This window comes from Lissotriton helveticus, chromosome 8, assembly GCF_964261635.1.
Source record: "Lissotriton helveticus chromosome 8, aLisHel1.1, whole genome shotgun sequence".
NCBI classification, from domain to species: Eukaryota; Metazoa; Chordata; class Amphibia; order Caudata; family Salamandridae; genus Lissotriton; species Lissotriton helveticus.
Window position 1 is genome coordinate 1613281095 of NC_136069.1, and position 23963 is coordinate 1613305057.

The following is a 23963-nucleotide window of genomic DNA, read 5'->3' on the forward strand; positions in this document are numbered from 1 at the left end:
ATTGGTTGCGGAATGGCCACGACGGAGCTACGAAATGATGCTGCTCTCATGCTAACCCCAGCTTCAGTCTGAAACATCCAGAAACACTGTAGACTACCAATTCGATCAGTTCCGGTAGCGCCCCAATGTAACCCGGTAGAGAAGAACTAGCCCTCCCCTCTTTGACTGATGGTTCTTGTTGCCTGTCCCTTCTGTTCTCATTTAACAGAACTATTTAGCCTGCTGAAAGGGGTTGTGTTCCGACCGCTGGTTGGTGGAGACATTTTGACTATATTCTGGACCTGCGTTGTCGCGTAATGCGTCATATGACGCGCCGCGTTAGCGCATCCGGAAGTCATCCGGGGCGCGCAGCGCGTAACGTAAGCATAACAAGTCATGTGACTTGTTAATAAAACTTTTCATTGGTTCATTTTACTTTTCTTATTGTAATGATGAAAGGCTTGGTCATATGACCTAAAAATTACGCTTTTCATTACTTCCGAACATTATTTTTTCTTAAATATATGTTATAATGTTCCAGGCTAATGTACTTTCCCGGAAATTTTACAACTGTCCTGCAAGTAAAATATATTCTTTTTTCGAGAAAAAGAGCGTTTCTTCGTCCCATGATGGAGCCGTTGAGCAAAAGAGGGTCGACCTGCTGTCTTAGTCGCCGATACGCCTGAATATGAGATTCTTATCGATCACTTTATGTTGCAGGAATAGAAAACACAACAGCCCTTGACCATTTATCTTTACTGCGTTCCTTCGTATTATACCTTTTACCCTTCATGTAATTGGTCTGCTTTATTTCACTTGCCTTTTAATGATTCTAAAACAGTGACTATTATTACAAACTTTACCAATGTATATACTACTACCATGTTTTCTTTTAAAAACCTTTATTGTGAAAATTTCATTATACAAATACGAGCCTATAACCACGTGGGCCGGCCACGGAGCAAACTGTAATCGTATGTGATGAGTAGACATTTACACTGTAGAGGAACGTAACGGGCGGGCCATTAGATTGCAAGAACTAAGGTGTCTAACAGTTACGGAATCGGTGGACGTACATTTTATAATTAAAATACGACAGGGCCAGTTACAATAAAATTATCTAGATATACATTTGCGGGCAAGTACCATGGGTGACGTTAATTCGAACTTTCAACAGTACAGTAATCAATAACACATCAGAACTTAATATCAATAGGGATGTCGAAATATTCAATCAATTCTCGTCCGCGCCCGCCATGTGCTTCAAAACTGCATACGTATCTCGTGATTTCAAGGTTCTGCAACCAGTACACAACAAGGAGTTACGAGTCCCATTTATTCCGGCGCCATTTTGGGCGAGGACGGGCAGGTCCAGGATATAGTCAAAATGTCTCTACCAACCATCGACTATGATGATGTTCATATGCTGTATTTATTAGAGTAACACTCATCTGTCCACATGAAATTAATTTGCCACAATCTAAACATGTCATTTTAATCTTTCCAAAGTTCTTCTAAATATTTGGGACCGTTTCCCTTGCCTCTGAAGCTCTCAGTGCCACTTCTTTGATGAATGTACTAGCAGGTCAGGGGTTCTCCTCCAAATCTCTCTTTTATGCAGCACTATAATTAATTGGTGCCACCTCTCCATATGACGATGCATGGTATAGTTACCACAACTATATTTTTTTTCGGTTCCTCTGGAGAGTTCATCGTGGCAGATGAAGCGTGTAACGTACCGGGCATTTACCTTTTTTTGCATGTACAGGAAAGGAAAAAAAAATCGAGCGTCCGAGTTCTAAGGTGTCCCAGGGCCATTTTAGTGGAGGACATGATACAGCGATAATGCCCTGGATAAGGACACTTCCTTCGGGCACCCCACGCCGTCTTTCGGCGCAGCATTGTAGGATGGCCACACCAGTGCGGCAACTTGCTAGACACCACCTCGGTGCCATCCGGATCTCGGCGCCCCACTGCAGATGAACTGCCTCCACATGGAGAAGCGGGAGAGGCTCGTTTGCGCCGCCTCCCCCCCCCCCTTCGGGCACCCCACGCCGACTTTCGGCGCAGCATTGTAGGATGGCCACACCAGTGCGGCAACTTGCTGGACACCACCTCGGTGCCAACCGAATCTCAGCGCCTTGTGTTGTCTTCCATTCCGAAAATATTGTTGGCAGCATTTTGAAAGGAAAGACAAACAGCCGTTTGTGGCCCTCACTACACCGTTCTCCTAGTGAGTCTCACATTGTTACATTTAGGAAGAATGTTGAAGAGTAGTATGTTGAAAATCTGAAGCCATTGTTATACAAACTCTCAACCAGCCTTGGATGTAAAAATCCTGAAGAATGTACAAACTGAAAACCAGTTTTTCTCTGTATAGCATCAGCAGCAACGCTTGAGTCAGCTTTGTGTGAAGCCGCCATTTTGATTCAATCAATAGCGTCCCCCTGCACACATTCAGGGACCTGGTCGTGTCTTCAGGTCAAACGGATTGTGGGACAAGATGCACAAAGGAAAAGGAAAAAAGTTCCGCCGGACCCCGGGAGGTGGCCGCCTATGTCATGGGCGATCTTAGGCCACACCAGGGCAATAGTGAAGCTGCACAGGTGCAAATAAGCTTCAGACAGTGTTACAAGCGCTGCTCAGAACTCTCAACTATGACACCACCTCGGTGCCATCCGGATCTTGGCGCCTTGTGCTGGTTCCGGCCTATTCACACATCGGTCCGCTACTGACGCCACCTCACAGGCCAACGGGGCACCCCACGCCGACTTTCGGCGCAGCATTGTAGGATGGCCACACCAGTGCGGCAAATTGCTGGACACCACCTCGGTGCCATCCAGATCTCGGCGCGTTGTGCTGCCTTCGGCCTATTCGCCACAAGTGCGCACGCAACTCAGCTGCATAGCGAGTGAAACACCAAGGGGCGCCCCACTGCAGCCGAGGAACCTCCATCTTGGGGGCGACGCACAGCATCACATTGCTTTCCAATGCAGTCAGATCCTCAAACAGCCCCCACTGACTGACGCGAACTCACAGGCCAACGGGGCGCCCCACGCCGACTTTCGGCGCAGCATTGTAGGATGGCCACACCAGTGCGGCAAGTTGCTGGACACCATCTCGGTGCCATCCGGATCTTGGCGCGTTGTGCTGCCTTTGGCCCCATTCGCACATCAGTCCGCTACTGACGCCATCTCACAGGCTAATGGGGCGCCCCACGCCGACTTTCAGCATTGTAGGATGACCACACCAGTACAGCAACTTGCTAGACATCACCTCGGTGCCATCCGGATCTCGGCGCCCCACTGCAGATGAAGTGCCTCTCAACTATGAAACCACCACTGTGACATCCGGATCTTGGCGCGTTGTGCTGCCTTCGGCCTATTCGCACATCGGTCCGCTACTGACGCCATCTCACAGGCTAATGGGGCGACCCACGCCGAGTTTCAGCATTGTAGGATGACCACACCAGTGCAGCAACTTGCTAGACATCACCTCGGTGCCATCCGAATCTTGGCATCTCAACGCCTAGTGGTATCTTCCATACAGAAAATATTGTTACGCTACCTTTGGCCCCATTCGCACATCAGTCCGCAACTTAGACATCACCTCGGTGCCATCCGGATCTTGGCATCTCAGCGCCTTGTGGTGTCAGTCAGAAAATATTGTTGCGCTGCCTTTGGCCCCATTCGCACATCAGTCCGCTACTGACACCATCTCACAGGCCAACAGGGCGCCCCACGCCGACTTTCAGCATTGTAGGATGGCCACACCAGTGCGGCAACTTACTAGACACCACCTCGGTGCCATCCGGATCTTGGCGCGTTGTGCTGCCTTCGGCCTATTCGCACATCGGTCCGCTACTGACGCAAACTCACAGGCCAACGGGGCGCCCCACGCCGACTTTCAACATTGTAGGATGGCCACACCAGTGCTGCAACTTGCTGGACACCACCTCGGTGCCATCCGGATCTTGGCGCGCTGTGTTGCCTTCGGCCTATTCGCATATCGGTCCGCTACTGACGCCGCCTCACGTGCCAACGTATTTTCTCCGCATTTTATACCCTATGCCGCATAACAGGTCATGTGACTTGTTTATAAAACTTTTCATTGGTTCATTTTACTTTTGGTTTCCTAATGATGGAAGGCTTGATCATATGACCTAAAAACAACACTTTTCATTGGATGAAAACTTTTTTTTTTTCCAAACGATGAAAGCCCCACCTTGTTTCTGGATGTTTCAGACTGAAGCTGGCATCAGCATGAGAGCACCACCATCTCGTAGCTCCGTCGTAGTCATTCCGCGAGCAATCATGGCAGCCGCTCCCCACCAGAAGCCTGCAGGAGTCGGGGCCCCCAAAACTTTTGATGAATTCTCAAGGCGGAGGGGACGCTTTCGAGAATGGGGTCCAAGACCTAGCAGACAAGCGTCCGATTTCCAAGGTGTCCCAGGGCCATTTCAGTGGACCAGGCCCAAAAAGGAAAGAGCCTGCCGCCATTTTGAGAGTCCTGTGACAGCCGCCTATCGCTGCACCGCAAGAGTGGGCGCAACTCAGCTGAATTGCGGCTTTTGACACAGTGGACCAAAAACGGACGGAATGGCAACTGAAACGGTAAAGGGGCGCCCCACTACAACAGATGACACTCCACCTGGAGAGGCCCGTTCACGCCGCCTCCCCCGGGGCGCCCCACGCCGTTATTCGGAGCAGCATTGTAGGATACCAAAACCAGTGCGGCAACTTACTGGACATCACCTTGGTGCCATCGTTCTGCTGCCTTGGAACTATTCGCACAACAGTTTGCTACTGAAGACCCACCCCCCGCGACGCCCCACGCCGTTATTTGCTGGGTGGCAACTTACTAGACATCACTTTCGTGTCATCTAGATTTCAGCGCGTTCTGCTGCCTTGGAACTATTCGCACAACAGTTTGCTACTGATGACCCGCCCCACGCCGGAAATCTGGACGTTGTGCTGCGTTGGGACTATTCGCACAGCCGACCGCTACTTCGTTGTTTTTCCCTAAAAATGTTTATATGTTATTACTATTTTTGTTTTCTTGTATATATTTATAAATTATTAAAGTTTTATAATCTTACTACTTTGTCGGAGTGCTATATATTTTTAATGTGACACATAATTGTAAAAACTTTGATGTACAAAGAGTCATCCCTGGAATCTTCCGCTTCACGCTCGGTCCCCTCCCCAATCACAATACAGGATGGTTTTCAGATAATAGCAACGCTTCTGCTGTGACGGATCTCATCGAGTGTGGGCCTTGATCTACTATAACTCCTTTGAAGAGGGGTGAATCTTTACAGCTGTGGCCATAAACTACATCTGCAGGGCTAGCTGATACCCTAGGACCAGCCTGGACAATCGGACACAGAGGAAAAGGAGTGTCAGAGGGTGCAGTAGTGAATAGGGCGAAAGGGAGGTGTCGGGCGGGCACAGGGTGTGATTCTCAGGAAAGAGCAGCGCAGATGGGGGGAGGTTTATTACCCATGCATAAGACAGAGAGCGGGGGTGACCACTGCCTGGGGGAGATGTTTGCGAGGGTGGGGAGCCATGCTAAGGATCGACAGCGTGCACAGAGTGGGTCTGGTCAAGGCATCTAAAATGGCTGCCGTGCACGACAAAAGTGTGGCATTTGAAAAAAGACAAGATGGCGCAGACAATGTTTTTCAACACTTCCTGATTTCCTTCGAATCGAACGTTAACAGACGTTGGGGCATATTACCAAAGTTAAGCGATATTTATCCCTAACGATGCATTGCAAAGATTTTTTTACCGTCAGAAATTATCGCAGATAAACCTTGCTATTATCAAAGTTTATCGCAAATACGATAAAAACCGACCGCAATGCATTAATATCGCTGAAAACTCAGCGATATTCATGCATTACCGAGCTAATCCTCTTAGCCATGTTATCCACCTCCCATAGGATAACATGGCTAAGAACTGCTCAGGGCAGCTGTTACTTTTTGGAGATATTCGCGCTTATCTCGAATATTTCCAAAAGTTGATAATAGGAGATAGCGATGTTAGCGACTGTTTCCAGTCGCTAACATCTTGGCATGCCCACTTTGCATGTCATTAGTGATAAATATCACTCACATGCAAAGTGGGGCCCAAGATGGTCGCTATCTCCTACTAGCCGTCGCTAACTGGTGTTAGCAACAGCTAGGTAATACAGATATAATTTTATCTCCGCGAAGCGGAGCGCTGTTACAGATATATATCTTGTTTTTGAACGTTAATTTCTCAAAATGCACTGAAGCACATATATTGAGACCTAGCAAAGGCACATCGGGCTACCAGTCCCTAATATTTTACCAAGTTTCGTGCAAATCCATTCAGCCGTTCGATTATTATTATTATTTATTTTTTTTGCCCCGCGGGGCCCTTTTAAAACCTCCACATCAAACCTAGGGGATCAGCGAGGATCTACTATGCCCCCTTATGGTCATTTGCCCCTTCGCTTTGGCCTCCTCTTGTCTCTCGATCCTACCGAGAGACAAGATGGCGGCCGCTACGGACTGTTTGGAATGTTTACAGACACCGGAGAGCCAATCAGCTTCGCTTCGCAAAGCTCCGTAACGCGAAAAGTACGCGAAGCGGTGCGCTGTTACAGATATATATCTTTTTTTGAACGTTAATTTCTCAAAATCCACTGAAGCACATATATTGAGACCTAGCAAAGGCACATCGGGCTACCAGTCCCTACAATTTTGCCAAGTTTCGTGCAAATCCATTCAGCCGTAAGATTATTATTATAATTTTTTTTTTTTGCCCCGCGGGGCCCTTTTAAAACCTCCACATCAAACCTAGGGGGTCAGCGAGGATCTACTATTCCCCCTTATGGTCATTTGCCCCTTCGCTTTGGCCTCCTCTTGTCTCTCGATCCTACCGAGAGACAAGATGGCGGCCACTACGGACTGTTTGCGGCCACTACGGACTGTTTGGAATGTTGACAGACGCCGGAGAACCAATCAGCTTCGCTTCACAAAGCTCCGTTGCGCGAAAAGTACGCGTCCTAGGCCGCTGCCCGGTCCGCGCTTACAGATATATATCTTTTTTTAAACGTTAATTTCTCAAAATCCACTGGAGCACATATATTGAGACCTACTAAAGGCACATCGGGCTACCAGTCCCTACAATTTTGCCAAGTTTCGTGCAAATCCATTCAGCCGTTCGGGCTAAAAGTGAGGCCAACCGCCCTATGGAAATTAACATGGGAAAAACGCGTTTTGGGACCCCCCTTTTTTCTCGGCCCCCCCTTGACGAACCCCCCCCAAATTTTTAAAGGCTGCTCAGAAACAAAATGTGCCATTTTCCTGAAAATTGCAGCCAATTCCGTCCACAAACGGCAAAGTTATTAGACATAGAATTTTCAAAAATCCCATAGAGAAAAAATCCTAACTATATATACCTACTGGCGACCGCCAGTAGGTAATATATGTATATATATATATATATATATATATATATATATATATATATATATATATATATATATATATATATATATATATATATATATATATATATAATGTCTTGGGTCTTGCTTAGACAGACAGAGGAGACCAGGACTTCCCGGCTGACACACTGACCAGAGACGCTGATGTTCCTGCATGCAGACACTCCAGTGGTTTAACATCCCTCGCCGGGTGTCCAACTCGAGACAAGGACGAGATCCCATATTCTCTCCTTTTCCAGGTAATGGGATTGACTAGACCTTAGAGGGATTCTTGGCATAAACACTTACACCAATGCTGGTGTATTTAGGTACATCTAGTTAGGGAGACATTGTAGGAGTACGCACTTTCCTATGTGTTTTATGTACTTGTAAATATTCATGATTACAGCAAAATGGTAGAACGGTACCATCCCGTTAGTACTGCTAATAATGTATCTTGGCTACTGTCTAATAGTTGTTACAGCAAATCTATTCTACACTAGAATACCAACTGTTCAATAAAGTGTTATTGAAAAGCCCGGACTGCTGTTTATTCTGTGTATCTCTGAGACAAACTAAGCGAGCATGAGTGACTGAGGGAAAAGTAGTACATTGTTTCTACGATTGTGCCTGCCACGTTGTTCATGGAAGTGCATGACATACCTTCTTGGCATTGCGGCGGGCGGTACTGAGAGCACCGCCTGCCACAATGTCAAGAATGTAGGATGCACCCGCCAGTGTGGCAGGCACATCCTAATGCCAACAACGGGACCCCGCACCACTGGTGGGCGGTCCCATTCTCCAATAGGATGGCAGGTGGAAAAAGTCCGCCCACAATCCTAATGACCCCCTATGTCTTGAAATGCGACATTTGCCAGCAGATGAAAGGCTCCACCGTAATGTGTCCAGTGCAGACACTGTTGTTAATAGCTGAAAAAACACCAGCGGGTGTCTACCTAGACCACTGCGACCCCTTAAAAAGAGAGGGGCTAGTTGGACACCTGCTCCAGATTCCTATGGGTGTGGCCCTCGCACTCGGCTGATGGTCAGACTGTTATAAAAGATTTGCGAGTCTTCATAGGGACATACACAATTGGCACAAACATTGGAAGTTTGGGTGTAGCATTGCAGTACTCAATTTCAATTTCAATTTCAATAGATCTTTATTCGGTATTTAAAAAATACCATAAAAGGACATATTATACAGTTAAAATCAGTAAAATACAATTCATAACACAATGATTGGAGACAATTGACCGAAAAATTCATTCAACACCGCCCTCTTGAATTCCTTAACCTTAAAGCAACCTTAATGAAACTCATAATACAGAGCAGAGTATAAGGATAGTTAGCCCTTTGCAAGAATAATAAGTCAACCTTAGCATGTTTAAACTTTGCCTGTTTTAAAATTCCTACTAGAAAACTGCGCCTGGGTAGAACATAAAATGGGCATAATAATACAAAATGAAGGGTATCCTGCGGAGACCTATTGTCGCAGCCGCAGGAACCCTTCTGCTCAACAGTTAAAGTAAAACCTGGTGGAGCAGCCAGTAAGTGGTGTAAAAGGTTGAGCCTAAAACGAGTGATTAAAAACCTATCCTGTGCATTATACATGAGGGCGAGATAAGGTTCCATTCCTTCCTCTGTTTTCACCATTCTAAAGGCACAGACTGAGGTTTTACTTCCTTCTACCGCCACTCTACGTGAGGCTACCAAGTCCCAAAAAATTATTTTAACTCTAAGTTTATCTTGGGGGATAATTTCCGTAGGATTGGTAAAAAGATCTTTGCTGCCAATTCCCTCAAGTGTGCACTTCACGTATTTTAGCCAGGGAATACACATTCCTTTGTCCCTTTCTATACAGTCTCTGATAATTTGTCTGCTCAGGTCAGCCTCAGTGTTTGTCCAAATCTTAATCCAGGCCATGAGGGGTCTGAACTTTATCAGGTCCTCAATGTATACTCTTCCTAGTTCTTCATGGATGATGTATGCTTGAGTACTTTGCGGGGTTTTGAGCACCTTTCTCAGGTATTTGTTCTCCTCTACCTGTAATTGCTAGGTGCTTACAAAACCCCAAACTTCGGACCCATATACCACCTTTGAGCAACAAATTGAGCTGTACAACTGCATGACTTGTTCAGGCGACCACCGGCCCAGCCTGCGTCCATAGTTCATTATCGCCCCAGTCGAGACCACTAGTTTGGAAAACCGCTCTTCGATTAAATTTTTTGAATTTAAAAGCCCATCGAATAACCCAGGTAAGGGAATGTCTGTACTTGCCCTAATTTATGTGTGACTATTCTGTAGGTAAACTTCTTGCAGGGTTTGGATCCTGTCAGCATGACATAGGACTTCGCCAGGTTTGCCTATAAGTCTAAGGTGTCCATAAAACGGACAAACCCGTCTATCAGACGCTGAAGTCCATTAGGAGTGCGGGCTAAAAAAAACGCATCATCTGCATACAACAACACAGGGACAGTGCGGGAACCTACTTGGGGAGAATCTACTTTTAGTTCTCCTAATGCCTGATCTAAATTATTAATATATAAGGAAAACAAAAATGGATCCAAGATGCATCCCTGTCTAACCTCGCTGTTACAGGAGAAAGGAGCTGTAATACCCCCTTCCAAATTATAGCATACTTTAGCGGTGGTGTTCCAATGCAGTGCTCTCAGTATGTTAACCAGGCCCTCATCAGCCCCTAATCTGGTCATCAGGGCCCACAACTTCTCTCTGTTGACGTGATCGAAGGCTGCGGTGAGGTCCATAAACCCTAAGTATACAGCCTTATTACTGGCTAAGGTGTATTTTGCCACCAATAGGTAGAGGTTCAGGCACTGGTCCATTGTTGATCTCCCTGCCCTAAACTCGTACTGAATATCTGTGATGATTTGGTGGTCATCGGCCCAGTCCATAAGGCGATTAAGGACCACTCGTCCCAGCACATTGGCCGTCACGTCAATCAAAGGTATGGGGCAACAGCACTGGGGGTTATCCCTATTCCCTGTTTTTAAATATAGAGACTATTGTGGCCGAAGACCATGAACGCGGAAGTCCAGTTGCGACCGCCGCGTTTATCACCCATGTAAGGATGGGGGCCCACAACTCCACTTTGCTTAAATAGAGGTCAGGTGGGATACCATCTGGTCCTGGCGCTTTATTTTGTGTTAGACCCTGTATACCCGCTACAACTTCCTCCAGTGTAAATTCAGTCATAGCGACCCACCGGGGACCCATCCCATCATCCTGACTGTTCTCAGCCGTGTGATTATATAAACTTTTGAAATGGTCATACCATTGTTCAGGCAAGATGGTAGTACCGATTTCAGGGGCATTAGTGTCCTGAAAACATGGGTTGTTTATTATTTTCCAGAACACAGTCATATCCCTTCTGTCTGCTGCGTCCCTTAGATCTTCCCAGGCTTGTGATTGGAGGGAATATTTCCCGCATTTAATCGCCTTTTTATATGTGATCCTACACTGAGAAATATGTGACTTGTCCCGGGGTATTGTTTTCAGGCTAGATTTTAGCTCTTTCTGTGCCCGCGAACAGTCTTTATCGAACCATCTGGGGGTGGTGATTTCTCTTCCTTGCTTGGTGGTCTTTAATAGTCCGTCTATTAAGTGTGCCACTTTCTCAAATGCTTTGACAACAGCGGGCCCTCCACGGAGAGGTCGAGGCAAGCCCTGATCACTATGTCACCTTTTTCCATTAGGGACTTATAAAAAGCATCCCCATCCACTCTGGACCATCTAAGACGTCTCCCCTGATCCGTTACCCTCTCAATGTTGGCTACTCCTACCCCTCTTCTGACATTTGTGGAGGGCAGATATTTTATTTCCAGCACTAGGGGGTTGTGATCACTAAATCTGCTCCATTCGATCTCTGTCCCGCTTATCCAGCCCTTAAATAGACTAGAGACCATTACATAGTCTATGAAGGAGCGGCACCCTCTGCCCTTAAATGTCGGATTAACCTCGCCCCCGCTTCCCATAGCCACAAGATCAATGGTATGTACTAAGGTGTGGCTTTTTTTGGACCCTATCCAGTTCCATCCCCTCACTTTAATGCTGAAAATGCGGCCCTTCCTCCGCCGTGCAGCGAGACCAGTCCTCATTAACAGGTCTCAGGTTAGGGCACAAGTGGCACTGAGCGCTTCCTCAAGACGGCTCTGCGCTTAATCGGTTATCTAGTTCACTTATTGTGGAACCCTTCCCATTAGCTACTGCTGCATTATACAAATTAATCAGAATAGCATTTAAACCATTTGTGTAGAACCCAAGGGCTTGCATGTTATTAGAGGGCCAATTTAAGTTAGTCCACACACCTTCCAACTGCAGGTCCACAAATATAAAGAGACCTCCCATAGCTCTCCCCGAGATTGACTTCTGTGCTGGCACAGAAAAACACTTGTACCCCTCTAAGTGAAAGGGACTGCAGTCTATCACCCAGGTTTCCTGTAAACAAATTACCTGGAACCTGGTGATATACTGCTTCCATTCTTGGTTATCAAATTTGGCTGATAGTCCTGCTATATTCCATGATACCAGTTTTAGCCCCCCTGTATTTGTATCTCCGTTGGGTATAGTGTGGCTGGGTTGTTGTCCTCTGTCCATTCCCCATTTAGGTCCTCATTGTACCTGGACCTGGACGGATCATATAATTTCTCTGGTGACTGAGGAAGCGGGAAAATGTAATCCAGCCCCAATACATCCCCACTCCCTAATAACCTAACCGATGTACCTGGGAGGTCTCCCAAAACCGGGGGGACTGCGGTGAAATCAGCCAAAGTCCCAACCAAGGACTCCACGCCATCACAGGTAGACACAGCCAATACGGGATATGATAAAATTACATTCTGAGCGGTGTTGGGGGAACAACCCTTTTCACGAAGTTGATTCTTGGGTGGGGCACTAACACTCTTTAGTCAGTCCAGCTCCTGTAAAGATATAAGGGGGTCAAATCTGTTCCTCAAGCTCAGTGCTCCCTGATTTCTAAGGGGAGCATATGGCATTGGGTAGCCAAAACACTTCCCACCCAGATTGCAGTCACTTCTACTACGGGAGACAGGTACTGAACCAGGGCACTGGGTTCCCTTTCGGTAAACAAAACTCAGGGGCAAGCATCTGATGTTACTTAATTGACTAACAGGTCCCCAGCTTAGTATTTGGTCGACTACACAGTGGTTCCTGAAGTTTACCACCACACAGTCACCTGTGGCATTCTTGGGCCTGTTCCTCCAATCAACTCACCCTTGGGACAAACAGAATTTCCCCCTGTTTGTTCCCTGTTAATGGCCTGTTCTTATTCAGCCAGAACATGGTTTTGTTCTTGAGCTCATCATAAGTGCAGGCTGGATTCAGCTCCGGGACCCCCTTGAGTATAACTACGTATGGGGCCGCTTCTGGGGGTACATTTATACTGGGTAATGGGTTAATGGACGACTTGGGGGGTGGCCCTTCCTGTTGGCACGGGGGTGATGGTTCTAATGAAGACTGCTTATGGGCTATAACTTGTAGAGGGCGTTTTGGTGGGGCAAAAATGACATCATCGGTACTCACAGGATGGTCATTGGCACGACTAGTGTGTGGCTGGTGGGGGTTTGGGGACAATGGAGGGCACATGGCCATAGTTGTTTGCCCTTCTAGGTTGTACAACGGGTGGATTTGTAGTGATAACATCAGTGACTTTAGCAGTTATTGGTGAAGGCAATATATTACCCGCCCCCACACCCTTTGTTTTTACCAGGTTTACCACTTTGTCTAGCCGACTCAAAATTAATTTCATTTGGGTGTTAATGAGAAGCTTAAAATGGTTCTGCAAGTCACTAACCATTTGGGATACCCATTTGGGGGTGCTTGTGTTTGCAGAGTGTTCCCAATACATTCCCCTGCAACCACTTTACTAGTTTTGTTCGGGGCCGGGATAGTTTTTCCCCTCTTTTGCCTGGATTTCTTAATGCTAGCCCTCTTTTTCCTAACAGTTTGTCCCTTTTCCCCCACTATTTGTATCCCTGCTTCAACATTTGTCACCCTCTGGACACAAGGAATATCAGAGGGTGGAGAAACTGATAGAATATTAGGGGGGCTTAGAGCCATATCAGACTCAGGCTCTTGTGACAAAGACAAAAAGTCAGCTTGCGGGGTTAATGAGAGACGCCTCTCAGTGCGCTCAATTTCGCTAGCAACCGCCCCTATAGCTTTTTGCAACATTCTATCAATTGTGGTTGGCTGTACCAGTATGGGGGGAGGGTTCCCTTTGGTTTGCTCACAGAGCGGGGATTGGGTGAACTGTTCTGGCTCAACTTGAAACACCTTGTTTGTACCGTACTAGCCATTGTATACAAAGACTCAGAGTATAATACTTAACAAACAGGGACAGCTGGTCTTCCGCTTCAAGATATAGAGAGCGGTAACCAGCTGTATAGCCAGTCCAAACCGCCACAACTGATTTAGAACAAACAGTCCTGATCCGCCCCCTGCTTAAATCCAAAACAATAGTCTTTAGATAGCCTCACAGACCAATCAGTCATGTACAGCAATCCAACCTCTTCTGCGGTCCGCCACTGGTTCGTTGGTCGTCCTCAGAGATCGAGGTATCCTTCTCAGAGGGGGGGCCCAGCCCAGCCACTGCCGGCCCCTGATGGCCACAGACGGCCCGCCCTTTGCCCGGGCTTAGCCCGGTGCCCGCCAACGCGCGTTCCACGTGGCGAGATGGACTGGTTGCCTTTAAACCTTCCAGTTGCAAGGGGGAGGGGTGAGTTGTCAGGTGCCCCACAGCGTCCTGGGCCTTGAAGTCCTCTTCAAGCCCCCTCAAGCAGTGGTGATGTGGCCAAGCGAAGCGTCTCCAGCGAAGCGGGAGATGCGAGAGGTTGATGTAGCCCCCGGTAGCAGGGAGGGAGGGGTGAGTTATCTGGTGCCCCGCAGCATCCTGGGCCTTGAAGTCATTGTCCTCTTTAAGCCCCCTCAAGCAGCGGTGATGTGGCAAAGCATAGCGTCTATGGTGGGTGTTATTGCTTCACGCAAAAACAGCGGTGCAGTACCAAAAAGATTTCCACTCAAGTTAGATGCCAATAACATTCCATTTGCTCAGATTCCTGGAGTGGGGGATAGAGTAATTCCAAACATGGATCGTAGGTTAGGTTTCATTCTGGCAGCACACAAAGGGATAGGTTCTGCACATGCAGGAGTCACGGCGCCTGTTTCTTTTTTGAAACAACGCTATTGGTGGCCTGGTTTAACAAAGCAGATTAAAGACTATGGTCATTTGGATAGTGGGAGGATCGCCACCGCCATACGGGCGGTGGCGATCCACCCACTAAAATCCTCCGCCATCCATATTAGCATATATGCGGGGTTTTGCCTTTCCGTGGTGGCAACGGCGCGATGGAAAGGCAGGTGGGTTTCGCCATTGGGGGACCATAAGGGCCCCAAGGGATTCTGGTGGGTTGGGGGAGTACTTGGGGGAATGGAAGTGCATGACATGCCGTCTTGGCATTGCGGCGGGCGGTGCTGAGAGCACCGCCTGCCACAATGTCAAGAATGCAGGATGCGCCCGCCAGTGTGGCAGGCACATCCTAATGCCAACAACGGGACCCCCGCACCACTGGTGGGCGGTCCCATTTTCCGATAGGATGGCAGGCGGACAAAGTCTGCCCGCCATCCTAATGACCCCCTATGTCTTGAAATACGACATTTGCCAGCAGATGAAAGGTTCTACCATAACGTGTCCAGTGCAGATACTGTTGTTAATAGCTGACAAACCACTAGCGTGTGTCTACCTAGACCACTGCGGCCCCTTAAAAAGAGATGGGGCTAAATGGTAGCAGTGGACACCTGCTCCAGATTCCTATGGGTGTGGCCCTAGCACTCGGCTGATGGTCAAACTGTTAGAAAAGATTTGGGAGTCTTCATAGGGACATACACAATTGGCACAAACATGGGAAGTTTGGGTGTAGCATTGTACTACTCATACCTGTACCATCCCGAGGGAAATTCGGTTGTGGAGAGAAAAAACAAGACTTAAATCAATCTTTAATAGCTATAGTATTAGGCATGGGTGAAAGTTGGGTAAAACATCTTAATGGAGTCCAACGGGCTCTTAACAACATGCCAAGAAGTTCTCTAGGGCCGGTCACTTCATATGGGGTCCTATTTGGGACAAGAATGTGGGTACCTGATCTTGATTGTGAAGGTGCAGTGGCGGATGAAAAACCTTTTGACATCTATGAACGTTTGGCTGTTTTACAGGAAGTAAATGAATCCAGGACAAAACAAATTAATGTCCACCTAAAGCAGACTGCCACTGGGGAAGTCAAATCAGTCACAGCAAGACCTGTCTGGATCTCAAAAGTCGGGGATCTTGTCAGAGAGAAAATAGCGGACAAGATAGAATTTGGGCCATCCTACAGCAAACCTGTACCAGTCCTAGCAGTACAAGGAACAAGAACTGTACTTTTGCTGACCCTTGCTAGAAAAAGGGGGAAAAGATTTGTTTCAATTGACCTAATCAAACCACACTATGTGGCCGATACTGAGCAGACGGCCATGTGGACTCCAAAGTAGCAGACGCCCTCCTCTTGCTACAATTCAAGAAGTTCCAACAGAAAGACTCATCACGCTTGCCGAGTCACCAATAAGGAATGAAGAACTATGCCACAATGCTATGGAACTCGTTTCTCTTGAACCTGAAGTTCAACTTCAAAATGAAACTCAAAATAATATACCAGTTGCTATTCAACCAAATACAGACGTCTACGTCAACATGCCCCGACAGGAGCAAAGTACGATTTCAACAAATCCTGATGCAATTCCAACAATTGATCGAACTGCTTCTGGATACTTCATAAACTTTGATATGTTTTCTTTGGATCCAAGTGAACCTGAAACAACACCAGCCCAGAAAACACGCAAGCAGCAAGTTTAAGACTTTCTAAACTTTCTTAGAAAGACTTAACTGGTATGACTATGGGTAGAACTATGGGTAACCTCCGGGATTCTTGTCTTTCTTTTCTGGTTAAGCTTAGTGATAGTTTTTAACGAGCTTATTAGTGGACAAAACATTCAGCAAAGCTATGCTGCCCAAGAAGTAAACTTAATTTTAAAACCACATGAATCATCTCATCAAGAACAAAGAGACTTGTCTTCGGAGAACAATACAGCAGTTCCTGTATTAGATGGTATAGCTGGGACAAGATTGGTTTCGATATATTTGGCCCGACAAAAATTTTAAAAATTAAAATTCCACAATTATTTAAAATATTGTTAAGAGATATCATTACCTCAAATACATTTTCCAATGATTGAGATTTTGAAACTATTAATAACATGTTGTCTGATTTAGAAAAATCTGCTGCATATTCTAATAGTGAAACATAGGAGAGCTCAGCAGAATACGAATCAATGTATTGTTATCAGCATTATGGTAATCATTTTTTGCATAAATCTGCTAATCCTAGAAATGTGTTCACATACCACCAGTGGGAACATTGTCCAACACCGCCAAAGGGCAGTTCAAAAACATTTGCTCAAAAGTTTCCATATTTTTCAGGGTTCAATACGTCTGACCCAGCCTCATATTATTATAAGGTTGCACCAACATCAGCACAGAAAAATATGCTAAAAAATACCAAACAGATTTACTCTGCAGCCTTTATCCCTTTGAACAAGGTTACGACTTATGGAAAGACACCATAGACTTAAAATCAGTCTGGGGTAATAGAGAATGGCAAGTGCAGGGAACAGAAGGTTTATTTAGAGCGTGCTTTATCCCTCACCAGATCATGTTTTTGATTGAGACAGTACAATAGACGCCTTGCCTTGGACTAGCCAAGAACAAAGACTTGAACACACCTTGGCTGCCAACACCATCCCTAGCCGAGGGTAATGAAACATCACAAGAGGGGGTTACAGTAGATGGCATTATGCGATACAATATATCAGACCCCAATTGTAAAAAATGATTGATTTGGCCCACAGACATCAATAGTTGTTAAACTAGATTCATGGGTAGGTCCGAAGGGTTCAGTATCCATAGGCCACATCCACGCTATGTACAGAGGTAACATCCAGGGGTAGTGACATCCTACAGGGTTGGGAATGTTTGTCTTGATTGGCTAAAACCCTCAACACTCACAGAGGTGAAAAAAACACTTATCCTAACTCACACAAGAAATGGATCGTAGGGATTTTCTTAATAGGTCCCAGGAAGCCACGTCAGATACGACTGGCATTGTCCACCTATTTAAGACCATAGACTCTGGATTTCTAAGCACCTTTCAACGGTACTTGGAAGTATACCAAACTTCCTACACTCCTTATTCGGAAGCATCTTTGAAGATCCTGTTTTTAATAGCAGGTATCCTGATTGTCTTCTATCTACTATGCAATGGACATCCAAGTCACCAAGGAGATGGAAAAAGCGCTCATGGAGTGGAAATACTGTGACCGAATGGTACAACATCTAGGCATGCCTCGCCTAAGAGAATTAAGTGCATCTTGGTTCCTGTCATTTCAACCAGTCAGGATGGACTGCATCCTACCTGTACTCCAATGCCTGTATTGCAGACAAGAATGTGTTTGACCTTTGTTTAACACTCCCATCATGAGCGCAACAGGACGTGGATGCTCTACTGGACCCTATAACGGCCGTTGTTCTGCAATGTCCTCAGCGTATTCCAATGTTGATGGTGGCATCCTTGGGCCACCGCAGGTTGTAACAACACCCGTTGGTATGGACACCGGCTCCTCCACTGACACCCACGCCTCGAAAGGCACACAGGCTGCCCCAGCACTGGCTGTGGACAGCGGGGAACATCATCTGTGCTCAATTGACGTACTCTGCGAGGTGTTACAGGGGCCGTATACTGCGGGACAAGGAAGAAAATGTTGCGTCTACCAGCCAGGACACATAAACAATTGACTCCTTTGGCTCGTCGTGTGCTGGAAGAAATTCGGCCTTTTTTAATAACAAGCTCAATTTGGATCTCAGACACAAAATTGACATTCTTTTTCATTTATTTGGGCATGAATGGCTTTCTAATGCTTATAGTGGTTTGGACTATAACAGCGGACACTTTTTAGAGCTAGGGCTGGCAAAATCTTAATTCTTTGTACATTTTTAAGTCTTTTAGAAATGTTTAGACGTTTTAAAACATTTTTATCTAATGAAATGTTTTTAACACTTTGTGCATACCAATGTCTAGTTAGATTGGTAGTACACTTAGAGGTTACATATGTCGTCCAGTCGGAAGAGGAGTAGGTGTTATTTTCCATATAGGTACCCTTTACAGGCGCAGGTAACACTGCAACCTTTTACCTATATCCTTCCCCATATTACATACATAACGGTTCATAGGGAATGACCTTTTACTTAGATACAACACTGCTTTCAGAACACAGGTTTTTCCCTAGTTCGAAACTCATACAGTATGCATGAGCCTTCTTGGAAGCACAGCTGGACTGAAAGCAGGACGAACATCTCCTGTATAATATCTATGTATAAAGTTCAAGCCTGAGGTCCTCCTTTAGGCCCACACAGTAACACAGCAAGGTAGGACCCCTGGGAGACCTGTGAGTATATATGCATCATGTCCGGCTTAGACAGACAGAGGAGACTGTGACTTCCCAGCTGACACACTGACCAGAGATGCTGAGGTTCCTGCATGCAGACACTCCAGCTAACAGTGGTCTAACATCTCTCGCGGGGGGTCCAATTCAAGACCAGGACGGGATCCCATATTCTCTCCTTTCTCAGGTAATGAGGTTGACGAGACCTTAGAGAGGTTCCTTGCATTAGCACCTACACCGATGCTAGGTACATTTAGGTACATCTAGTTACAGAGACATCGTAGGAGTGCGTACTTTCTTATCACATGTTTTATGTACTTGTATAGACTCATTATCACTGCAAAATGGTAGAACTGTACCATCCCCTTACTTTCGTAGTACTGCTAATCATATATCTCTGCTACTGTTTAATGGTTGTTACAGCAAATCTATTCTACACTAGAATAGCAACTGTTCAATAAATTCTTATTGAAATGCCCTGACTGTTTATTCTGTGTATCTCTGAGACAAACTAAGGGAGCACGAGTGACTGAGTGAAAAGTAGTACATTGTTTCCACGATCCTGGGGATCAGGGTTGTCATGTTCTGAGGTTGCCAGAAACTATTCTCTCCCCGATAAGAGGAGATTCTAGTGGCACTGTGAGCCAGCTATTGCAAATAGTCTAAAATATCCGGTAGGGGTGCTCAGAACCAGTCTGCCACCAAACCTACAGTTTATGTTATCAGAACGCGCAGATCCTGTATAGGATATATAGGAACTACACAACGCTCTGGGATCACTCCCCATAAAGCTTACCTTCTTCTTGTGTTCTTGACATAAAGGCACAACCCTTAAGTTTGATTTACCAAGCCATGCAAGGCCACTTTGCATGGCTGTGACTAGGTTGATAAATCCAGAATAACACACTGCAGTGCAATTTGCTGCATTGCATTGCTATGCCCTGGGAAGGCATTCCATGGGTGGAGCGAAGGGGTTTCCCACACATCCACTTATGGAATCTAAAGCATTTCCAGACTTACCAATACTGGTAGCCCTAGGATAAGTCAGAGTGCTATGCCTTCTGCAGCACACATATAAAGATGAAAATTCCGCAGGTGATTGGTCTTGTGCAGGAAGGTGTCCCTTCCTACACAAAAATAATCCTGCTTACAACGCACACAACCTGCATCAGTACTGGTGTATACTTCAAAGAGTCAAAATGTATATCAAATAGTTTTGTGGTATGAAAGGGTACAAACTACAATTCACATCAAGACAAACGTAACTGGAATGAACATTGTATCATATGGATCTTTCTGGCATGAATACTTTTGCTGTAACCCATTTCACATTGTCTCAAAGAAAACTATGTCATTGGGGGGACTGTCTCATTCATAAAGAGAAGTCAGTATAAAGAAATAAAATCATACGATTAAGGTCCTAGTATTTGTGGGAACACCAGTGATAAATGTACATGGATCTCTAGATTATTCCATTTGTGTAGGTGTCACCAGTACACATAAGAACTCGCGTCCTGAAGATGGTCTTACAGATGCCAACAAAGACCGAAACGTCAACAATTTGACCCATTTTCTTTGTGATTCGTTTTTCAGGAAATGTTCATTGTTTACTTAATGATGTTGTTCCTGTTGTTCATTATGTATAATAAGTTACGGCAAAACTATTCATGTCAGAAAGATCCATATGATACAATGTTCATTCCAGTTACTTATGCCTTGAAGTGAATTGTAGTTTGTACCGTTTCATACAACAAAACCATTTGATATAAATGTTGACTCTTTGAAGTATACACACGTGCTAAATTTTGTTTCTTACTGAATGGATTTCAGTTCTGTGTTTGATTCATTGTTTGATCAAAGAATTCATTTTTGACATTTGTTTGTACTAAGCTACTTATTAGGGCGTATAGATAACTTATTTCATATATTTTTCATTGATGTCTAAAAGAATCCCTTGTAGGGACTATTACATGATTGTTTAGATTACCCAAGCCTCCAAGGGTTCATTGGGTTGCCCATTTATTTTTTGTAACATATGTGTTGACGCTAGGAAGTACATGGTGCACCAGCCCAAAGAAAAGACAGGAATGCACTGTATTATGTTAAATACTGCGCACTCCTGCCCTTTCTCTGTCACACAGCCCATCAAGGTGACTTTTTGCGCTGCGTGACTTTTTGGTAAATATGCCCCTTACTGTTTTACAATCCACAGGCCTTCTCGTCTTCTGCATGAAAGTTCCAACACTCCTGCTTACCTTACTGGATCATTTCAGCAATGCATCCAAGATCAACATTCCAAGAAGAATGCAGATGCACCGCCCAGTCTGGCACTTATATAGAGTATCATTTCTCTTTTAACAATTATACGTTTTAGAACTGTGTTGGTTCACTTCTCCCTAATATGTATTGTTCCAACCAATTTGACAGAAATAATATAACTTGTGTCTCTGTGGCTGAAGTGCTGTTTTTAATGGATTAACTGAACTGTGTCATTACTTCATTTCCTTCCACATCACATTTGATTATGATGATGATGTGCCGCTAATTGACAAATATTGTTGATGTGCAGTGTTTGTCTTTGTCACACCTTTCTCAAGTTGCCGTTCCCATACATTCAGCAAACCCCTAACCCTCTTCCCCCAGGCTGTGTAATATACTGAGGTGTGACTTACAAATGTACACCATGGTGGTAAATAAATAATTAATTACCGGATCTATTTTTGACTGGATACAATATAAACAGATAGCTCAATAAATAAGAGTCAAGATTCGAGGTAGCTGGAGTTTACAGGCTTTAATCAGGCATAAAGGACAGGAACAGGGCAGCCTGCATGGGAATGGGATGGCAGCTGCCGGGGGCAGGATCTGGGAGCATAAGGGATAACTTTTAATAACAGTGCACAATATATATAGTTAAACAGAACACATTACGTTCAATACAGTAGGCGTAGCAGTAGGCGGGGTTCGTAGCAGTCGCGAAAGATAAGGCATAAAGTGGGTGTAACAAGAGGCGTGTACAGGGCGTATACATAGACATGTGATGCAAACGTAACAGAATATGTCATGAGTGGGGCGGAAACATGGAGGGGGCTACCTGAGGAGCCGGGACCTTTAACCTAGTGGTGCGCGCAAACTGGCAATGACGTGTTACTAGGAGGAACTGAGGGCTATGACTTCTGTACTAGAAGAGGAGACTAAAGTCTGCGGAGTCAGAGCGACATGTACCTAAAACCTATCTGGTGTTTAGAGAACATGTTGATAGAATCCAAAAGTTATCAGGGTAAAGGCTAACAGACTCTAAGACTGGTGCATGCATTATTCTACATGTAGTGCGGGTCGAGGAATATTCTATGACCATAATACAGTATTTCTCTTACATGGAGACATAAAGGCTAGACCATGACGGAAACTATTGATGCGATTCAGTAGCTTAGGAATGCAGAGAAGGAGGGCTGGACTGATAACTAGAATCATAACATACTCTTGGCAGACTGGGAGGCAGAGCCAGGCCGAGCCGGGCACTGCGTGGCATGAAGTAAGCGAAGGGTCAGGGATGCAGGTGGGGGCTGTATTGCTCCTCGGAGAGGGTTCAGGAGACAGGAGCTGAATCTGAATCCGGGCCCTTTTGAGGCCTAGAAACGGGGACTTTTACTGAATTAACGTGCACACTGTGAAATGTGGCAACATAGGTTTATATAGGCCTAATACTCGTTGTTTTCATGAAGACTGGGAACTGACATACTGGAGTTGGACACAACTGTAATTGCGTCTTTAATCGATCAGAGAGGAATACATATGCATATCGATCATACACAGATAACATAGGATGGGGAACACGTAGGGACACAGAACATGGCAAAATTTACTTTTCCACATTCCCTCCTTGTCACTACGTTTCCATCAGGAAACATCAATATTCATGATACCATCTATCATTTCATATAGCATCATTTGCTCGTCTCGAATTGGCTTGGAACGGGACTTAGGACTAGGAATACAAGAGGTAGCGCAAATGCCGCAAATCGCAGGGCCACATTGTAAACAGAGGCAGCAACTGAATATGATCATTACTGCAATACCTAGGAATGACAATACTTTCCATCCCCAGGCAGATATAATACTCCAGAGCCAACCGGACCATGTCCAGGTGCCTGGATTCTGGTGTAACAATGGGCAATTTTATGAAGTCTGGTTATAGCTGAATAAACAGACGGTGCGTTATTAGGAATGAAAATGCAGCAACTAGATCCGATGACTCTACATGCTCCTCCTCTATCGGCCAGTATGACGTCAAGAACGAGACGATTTTGGAGCACGACAAATCTCATAGCAGATTGCTCTTCGGTTAAGTTACCTAGAGCAGAAGTAGTCTCATTCACTACTGCTTCAAGGGTTCTGGTTAGTCTACGGATTAACTTACTATTCTGGACAGGGCCTATAAAGAAGAAAAAACCTTTATTAAAGTCTTGATACTGTTCTAGAGTAGTTTCAGTTTGATCGACAATCGGGGACTCGATCTCCCTTCTATGTCTAATGTGTACTAGATGTGTGTTTCTGTGATAATCAGATGGGGCTAGGAAAACTGGTGGCAGTAGGAAGGCAATGTAACATGTTCCATCCCAATCGAGGGGCAGACGAACATATGCGGTCTGACCACAAACAAAATAAGAATGACGTGAGGCCTTGAAAATAGATTTCCCACTGTCACTATACTTGACAATAATAGTACAATCACTATGACCTACATGTGTGGAACCATTCTTTCTGACACATAATTCGCCTTTGACTGGTAGTACTGAAATAGCAGGCAAATCTGGAGTAGTATCAGACTGAACATTCAGGACCATGAAATTCGAAGAATAATTACCTAAATCATATACTTCGTTTTCTAGATCTAACCCTGTTCTATGGGTGAGACCTTGCTTGTCTGGGAAACATGTACTATTCAGAAGGGACAT